Below are 9,303 nucleotides of genomic sequence, written 5' to 3'. Positions count from 1 at the left end.
AGTGAGTTTGTAGTCGTGATGATGAAAAACACCGTTTTTTAAAAACATATACACTGCCACAGGGACCAAATTAATTAATTTATTTTTAATTATTTTTATTATGTATGGACGGAATTTTTCATAAACATTTGAACTTTCTCACATTTTCATTTCTCTTCACATTAAAAATTGTTCAACACGAGGATATACATAGTTTCATAGTATTGTCTTTGATTAACATAACCTTTACACAAAAACTTTTTAACTTTACGTGCGTAGTCACCATGACCACGCACGCTGTAAAGCACGCGAAACGTCGGATAAATTTAAAATTATGTTAAGTAATTGTAAATTAATAATAATACATAACTTTAATCCGGTTAAAAAGTTTTTTCTTTGCATAGTTTCAAATTAGATTTACCTTAACAATTAATTATATCGGAACATAAAAATTTCATACTAGCAAGGAAAAAAATTTATCAAGCAAGCATAAAATAAAAATATTAAAAAAAATTACTAATTTTAATTTGAAACTTAAACGCTATATGTATCGCGCTCTTAATGAGCGTGATACGGTAAGTAGGAAGAAATGTAAATTATATCAATAATTTCCTTAATGTTAGTAATTAAGTTGTAAGAGCGAGATAGCCTACTCACTGAACCCCTAAAAGTATCTGATAATCTAATTATAACACATAAGTTCAATATTCAACATTCTGACTGATTTCTTAATAATCCTTCAAGGTTTGTGGATAATATCAAAAGTACGTCCAATTAAAATTGATTAATGCTAAATTAATAATAGATATTATGTTCGCAACAGCTACTGTACCGATCATTTAGATGGAGTACAAGATAGGAACAATACATAAATTATTTAGAAAGATAACAGAAAGACTTTGTTCAGGTCTAAATTATATACATAGTTGTCGCCATTTTGAATCAGATTTTTAACATTACAATATATACAGGAGTACTGTGTCGCTCGATTATTTTTTTAATTTAATATAATTATCAACAATAAATACTAATTGATTGTTTTATATATGATAAACAATTGTATTTGATTGTCTCAAAGAAAAATATGTATATATTTCCGTTGACATTATATATTTAATAGAAATAATAATATGATAGCGCTGATTTATGAGGATTGTCTGGAAGAGATCGCTTGTTAGCGATAAGGCCGCCCGTTGCATCCCTTATAATTATATTATGTGATCTGTTTTCCTATAAATGTAACGTATGTAACTAAGTGTAAATAAATAATAAATAATGTTTTTGCACACTGATGAATTTTTATTATAATATTTGTGTGCTTCTTATTTTTGTAAATATAAATACTAATTACTCTCTTAAATTTATAAAATTATTAAATATATTTACGCGATTATAAGTTTAAAAATATAATTTATAATAAATATTATTACAAATGCAAAATAAGATATAAAATGTTATTTAGAAGTCGCTATATTTTGTTAACTTATTTTTTACTTAAAAGGTTTCCCAAATTGCACACATAATGCATTGTTATAATGAATAAATACATTTTTAATTTTATTATTTATACTTAATTAAGGAATAAAATTTTCAAGTTTTTGCACAATTTGTTGCTAGAAAAACTTATCAAAGACTACAAAGTTAATTATTACATTTCGGATTATATTAAAACAATTAATAAAGCGGTCGCCGGAAGGTATTAAAGTAAAAAACTTCTTAATGTGTGGTTGAGGTAGAAAATTAACATTATTTAATGGATCATGTAAGCAGGTTTCCGCTATAACAAAACAAAGTGAGTGCTTCCGCACCTAACTAAAAGTAGTGGGGTCAAATGTGACAACAAGGATGACAAAATAGTGTAGGATTTTTTTGAAGTGAAACTTCTTTAGGTGCATGAAGGTAATTTTTTTACGGATGAATCGCAATATGAGCGTCACGAAGATGTGCAGCGTTTTTGTCGCAGAAAAGGAAGAGGGCGATTAAGACCGATTGAGAGAGAGTGAGAAAGGGCGAACCTAGCATGAAGCAAATAGCCATGGAGCGAGAGTAGGGATCAAGCAAGTGATAAAGATCAAGGGAGAGAGTGAGATAGAGCAAACGTCTCGTGTTTTAAGTGTTTTTAGATTTGTATAAATAACACTTAAAACAAGACTTAAAAATTAGTTTGCCAAAGAAGTTTCACTTCTGACATGTGTACTTTGTACGCGCACACTTTTTTCTAAACATGATCCGTAACACAATCACAAACAGAAAGCGGTACGGTTGCCGTTGATACACAATCTCTTATCAATAAATAGTAATACCTTAGTATATACCACGATAACTCCTTGACTAGAACTTAATAAGGAAAAAGGGCACACAATTGACAGTTGTAGGATAATGATAACAAATACTTTCTTACTAAATAATATAATATGATTAAGGGCGTAATTAAATTAGTTAAATTGGTAAAATCTAAACAATTTTAAGTGTTTACAAACCAACCAAACATAAACCAAAGCGAATAAAATAGAAATGTTTAATAAAATGTAGCGATTGACCGTGACAAAAAAACTCGGATTACCTACCCTGAAAAAATACTTTATAAAATAAAAATATCTATTGCAAAAACAAACATTATCATGTGCACTATCGTGATTTTCCAACTGACTTTAAAAGCAAGGTTTTCAGTTTTAATTGTATTATTGATAAAATTAATAGTAGTATGATTTCTAGCACGTGTGCGAAATTTTATCAATGTATTAATTTTCCACAAATTTTTCAAAAACTAAAATTTATATATATGTTTCAAACTTTAAATCAGTTCAGTCGTTTTTGAGATATCGATATCCACCAGGACGTGTGTATAGTAGTCCCCCCTATAATGCACTATCCATAAAACGCGCTTTCGTATAACGCGAATTCCATCCCCCATATTACGCGGTATTTCCGGCGAAGTTGGCTGAAGCAACGTTGTGTAATAGGATACTCAGAGTATATATAAGTAATATACGTGCTGTTGACTTTAAATAAATTATAATATGTCTCCAATGTAATCGTAATTAGTATAGTCTTGTTAAAATTAATAAAAGCATATTATTAATTTCCAAATTCAAATGCAATAATAATTGTAAAATAGCAAGTTCTTTTAAATACAAACATTTCTTACTTTATTATATTTTACTTCAGCTTCGAGCTTTGAGCGGAGATAAAAAGCATTTACGAGGAAATAATCTATATCCATTCATACTAAAAATATTTCAGTGCAAAACAATCGTTTATCGGACTGGAAAAAGTAGACAATGGCTATGACAGGCGTCTCGCGCAGTGGCACAGATAATATACAGCGTACAGTCATGCCGGCAAGTGCTTTGCAAAAAAGCCTGACTCGAAAATGACAATGTACAAAATGACAATGAAATATCAACTTATATATGTCATGTGAATGGAGTCATTTTAATAATTATTAGTGTAAAAAAGTTTACTTTTTTATTGGGTGTTTAAATATGTATTTATATGTATATCTATCTATAATATGTATGTATATCCGTTGCCTAGTACCCATAACACAAGCTTCACCAGCTTAGCATGGGACTAGGTCAATTGGTGTGAATTGTCTTTAAAAAAAAAAAACCCCTAGAAAGGGCCGAGAGCGTCACAGTCCCCAATCGCATTCGGTCTTTAGACTGGTATACTACCTCGCTCCAAGTCTTTCCGGCTCTCTTTGCATCATCTGCAACTGTACGACTGTATTTAACTGTACAATTATCTATGATTACTCGTGGACAGTGCAATACTGGAATTGTATCAGTATTGTAAATATGCGATCAGATATTTATGTCTAAGTAAATGAAAGGAAGGTAGATTTAATTTCACCTACTACTAATATCGACTCTTTTACCAAGCATGGTTTACCTAACGGAATACATGGACCACTATCTAAGTAGAAATGGGGAGAAATTGGTTATGCGAAACATTAATCTGGAATTGTATACGAAACGAAACACCTTTTGTATCAAGGCAATCAAGGTTTTAATAATTTACCAAAAATATTAAGAGATATTCCTAGTGGAGATTTTAATAATCGACATAATGTACTACTTTGGAAAAAAAATTATGCTAGCAATGATTTTTTGCGTGAAACATTATAATTAATATTAATTTGATAACGTATTACTATATAATAATGTGATGATGTAGTGATAAAATAATATAAGAATTGACTATAATGATAATACTCATGTGTGTAACCTCTATGTAAAATTCATTTTAAGACAAATTTGCACGCCATTATGTGTGGCAGAATATGCGAACTTTAGATTGTACCATATTCATGCAAATAAATTATGATTATTATTAACCAATTATAAAAGTGGATTAATGTTACAGTGGCACGTCTTACGGTACGGTCTTAAGTTTTCATTTTCAAACGAAATTTTTATAAGTATTTGATTGTCCTCGAGCAGTGTTGGCCTAGTGGCTCCAGCGTTCGACTTAAGTCCCTGAGGTCGTAGGTTCAATCCCCGGCAGTGCACCAATGAAATTTCTCTTTAACATTCGCTCGAACGCCTATTAGATTGACAAATGATCATGAAACAGGTTCAGAATCCATATTTATTTTGTATTTTAATATCCTCATTATTCATGTGTGATGAGAACAAAACTAAAAAAAAATAATCCTTCAGAAATCAAGTCACGGCTACTGTCATTTAAATTAGTCAATCAAATTCCGTTGCATTTAAAAGCATGTTTTAATGTCATAAAAAATATACTTCCTGACGAAACTTTGATCTAATTTGTTTATATCATCAGAAGCGACGTTTTCGCGTGATTGTACCTAAACTTTACTATTCGCTTTACTTGGAACATCTTTCATGTTTCCTTTTAATGTTATTGATGCGATTTTTAAAATATTCACCCCGTCCAATTGAATATTTAACTAACAAAGACAAAATTTAAAACGTTGCGATATCTCCAATATAAAATCCCATTAATTCCATAAAAACATAGAAACAGTATTTTTGTAACATATATAGATTTTGTACTAGTGTTTAACGGCAGTATTTTGCCAGTAATAATTTATTTAAAAAAGGCACACTAACGAAGCACATACAGACACAAAAAACATACGTGTAGGTACCTCAATGACAATGTGCAAAACAAAGAGAAACATTACAATTATATAAGAGATCAAAAATAATACACTAAAAATAGATGACAATACACTAGATTAAGAAATACAAATGCATAGCACAGAAATAGCAGTGGTGGGCTAGTGGCTCCAGCGTGCGACTCTCACCCCTAAGGTCGTAGGTTCGATCCCCGGCAGTGCACCAATGAACTTTCTTTCTATGTGCGCTATACCATTTCCCATTTGTGAAGGCACAGGAGGATTGACAATGATCATGAAACAGATACAAAAATGTGAGGCCCAGACCTAAAAAGTTGGTAAATGTGTTTCTTCTCTGCAATTGTAATTCTCACAAATTTAAAGGCTGTATTTTAGACGTAACAATGTCTTATAATTCGATTGAGCCGGCTGCACGCATGAAAAAACATGATGCACGCGGCGTTACCTCGCACTGAGGCGTTCCATTTAAGGCTTGAAGTGCAAGCGAGAGCGCGAAGCGACAGAGAGGCACAATCGGACTCCGCGTTCGGCAGCGTTCGTTCGTTAAAAAATTGACAAAATTGTATTTATGCGTACAAATAAATGTAACTTGATCAATTCAATTGTGATTTCCATTTACCTCCTTCTCTATATCCATACAAAATATCTATCAAACAAATAAAATTTAAATTTTCTTTTGAAAAATGCAACCATTCCATCAGTATTTTCTTATGACGTTGTCACGTTCAACTATCGTCAGTAAACCGACTTTTTACAGACAACCGATTTTTTTATGTAAGGGGAAGCAAACGGGCTGGAGTCTCGCCTGATATTGAGTGATACTGCCCATGGACACTCACATTACCAGAACGCTCGAAAGTGCGTTGCCGGCCTTTCTTGAAGGACCCTAAGTCGAATTGGTTCGTAAATACTTTAATAGGCTGATGATTGAAAATATGAATCTATTATCAGCACTACTTAACTACTAATATTACAATAAACCACATTCTATGCTTGTCAGCAACTCTTCCCAGAGTAATTATGTGGATAAATTACACCCAAATCATTTGCAGTACCCTCAATAGTAAAAAATGTTCATTAGGGTAGTTGGAAATCAACTGCCGTCAATTTCAGGCCATCAATAATTATTCACGCGCAGACATCTGGTTTTAATAGCTATGGGGAGGTTTTTAAATATGTACCATTGTTTATCGTTATTGATTGTTTCTATGTTTGTCTTTATTAATAATAATAAAGTATTGTAGATCTAAAGTTAGCTAGTTAGTTATCTAAAGCGGTATATTGCAGAGCACGTCTTGGGTAGTGGCTATTAATTTTATATTTTTCTTATAAAAGGAGGAAAGATTAGTTTTTTTAATTGTCTGCAACTTTTTAAAGCATTGAATAGATTTTTTTAATTCTTGCGGTAAAGTAAAGCTATGTTATTCACGAGTAAAATAAGCTAAAAACACCTGAAAAATGATTTCTTTTTGAGATGCTTTTATTTGGTTGATCGCGATATGAAACGGGTTGAAATGATTTTTTGGGATGGAAAGTCCATTTATTGTGGAATGTTAGTTATAAAGTTGAATAGAGCGTTGCAAGACAGATTAATTGATTTTTTTGTAAAATTACAAAAAGAATTAATAAAACTCAAGTATTTTTCATTGAAATAGAAAAACAAACTAATATTTCACGCCTGATATAAATTTTCAGTTGCACTTTAAATATTATGTTGATTTATTTGCATTATTAAAGCAAAATTTGTAAGTTTCAACATTTAAGTCAAAAGTTGTAGCGGTTTACAACCAATATTACGAAGAAATTATTTTTACTACAAATATTAAAATAACATTTTCGTGAATTTGAAAAAACGTGATTTTTTTAAATTATATATATGTATATTAAGATAATTATCTATAACCTAATATGAGTAGGAAGGATTATTATTAATTTATCATAGTTACATGATACGTATACATCATACAAGTATATCATTAAAACTATTATATCGTCAGATAATAATGACACTGTATGAAATGAGCAGTATAGCATCAGGAAACAGCCAACTTAATATTGAAAGATTTATATATTACAATAAATAGAGCAGTGAGCTAGTAGCTTCAAAGTAGGGTTTTTATTCCTGAGGTCATATGTTCGACATATGTTCACCAATGGAATTTCATGGATAAGATAACGTACATAATGTAATGAGATACTTTCACAAAAGTTTAAATCGCTGTATGCCTTTAAATTGAAGTACCTCGATTGAAGGGTCTGATTATAACGAGGTACACGTGTCGAAGCTTATAGTTTGCAAGTGTAACATGTCACAGTCAGGTCCACTGCGCCAACCGCTCCTAATTTACTCATAAGTTATATTTTGACGGGACATTAAATAACCTTAGTGTATCGAAATGGAAACAACTATTACGTTGCGTACAGACTACATAACATAACATGTTATACAACATTGCTATACAACATGTTTCAGATAATGTAAACATTGAATGTTATAAAACATGTTATATGTAATAACATGTTAACCCAGCATCTACGTTTTTTTGTTTTTCTTTTGTTATTTAAAATGGTTATATAACATTGTTATATTGCATTATTATTCTAATGTTTACAGTATTGTTTTATGTTATAATGTTGAATAACAAGGTTTCATAATGTGGACGTGTTATAAAACACAAGTGAATACCTAAACTGGACACGAGATTAAAGAAGGAAGCTTAAAAGGGGCTGTATGCATATCTCAAGACCTTTTTACATCATCATTTTTAGAATATTAAATACTTATAATAATAAAATAATATACATCGAAATAAAAAACTAAACTTAACATAAACTAAAATATATCATTAAAAGGAGTCCCTTAGGCAAGGTTCCGAAGATACTGGCAGCAATAAGTTGTTATATAACATGTTACATAGTCTGTACGCACCCTTACCGAAAAGTATTTGTGGTGGTGTTTTTTGTGGTAATAAAAGCAAATTTTTAGGTTGTACATTTTTGAAGTTATACTTCTTTAGGCGCTTTATGAAAAATTGATGAGAGTGAAATTTTACGATTGCGCGCGCACCGTGACAAAAAGTTGTCAGTGTGATTATAGCGTGCGCGAGCGAGATGGGAATAAGACAATCTACAAGTAAAAAGAAATAGAATATGCGCGAAGTTAGCAGCTATACCAAGAATTTTGAATTACCATAATGACATTTACCTTTTAATCAAATAAAGGAGTTTTAATTATTTTGTCAAAGAAATTTAGCAATGCTTTTTCACAAAGACCTATTGTTACTTAGGTAAAAGGTTATGAAACATACCAAGTTATTAAATTGAATTAAGAATATAATAAATAATAATAATAATTGTTATTAATATTAATTAATAATTGAATAATATACTAAATATCAAATATTAATTAATTGTTTACGTTAAATATTAATTATTAATTAATTATATTTAAAAAAAATAAAGAAAGCCAAAGAAGTATAACTTCTTACGCGCGTACATAAGTACACGCACCCTTTTTTTTCTGTGTTTCGTGATAGTTCAAGTATTAAGTAAGCAGATTTAGTGCAATTTACACACACACACACACACCCCTCTTGTCAGCAAAAGTAAGCAAATCTCTCAAAAATATTAGTACACAAACGTATTAATTTTTTGTAGGAATCCTCGAAAATGCATTTCGTTTTCAAGTTTTTATTTGTTTCTTTCGAATAGGCAAGTAGATCTTCTGTGCCTGACACGATCGAGCACACCGGTATCCTCACGTTGTTTTCCTTCACCGTTCGAGGGAATGTTAAATGCGCACATAGAAAGTCCAATAGTGCACAGCTGGGGATCGAATCTTAGAGAGTCGCACGCTGAAGCCACTAGGCCAACACTGCTCCTTCAAAAAACACTACCTAGTGTTATTTTATAATTACCGCTGATCCGTAGTAGAACATTCAAAATTTGTTTTTTAAATCCCAAATATCGCAGTGGTCCTTTGTCTGAGTATCAAAGCGATATTGTGCTCGCAATACAATGTAAATGTGAGCCCGTCATATATCCAAGGCACGGCTTGAATTTTTCATTATTATTTCATATTCAGTGACTGTAGAGGAGGAATACTTGTATGAGGGTGACATGTTCTCTCGTTCGTAATCTAACACATAAAACTCTGCCACATTACCATATATTAACAGCTCGATGACAAGATTGAGGATTTAAAATACGTTTTG

Source organism: Pieris napi, chromosome 21, assembly GCF_905475465.1.
Source record: "Pieris napi chromosome 21, ilPieNapi1.2, whole genome shotgun sequence".
In the NCBI taxonomy this organism is placed as follows: Eukaryota; Metazoa; Arthropoda; class Insecta; order Lepidoptera; family Pieridae; genus Pieris; species Pieris napi.
Note: the sequence above shows the minus strand (reverse complement) of the source record.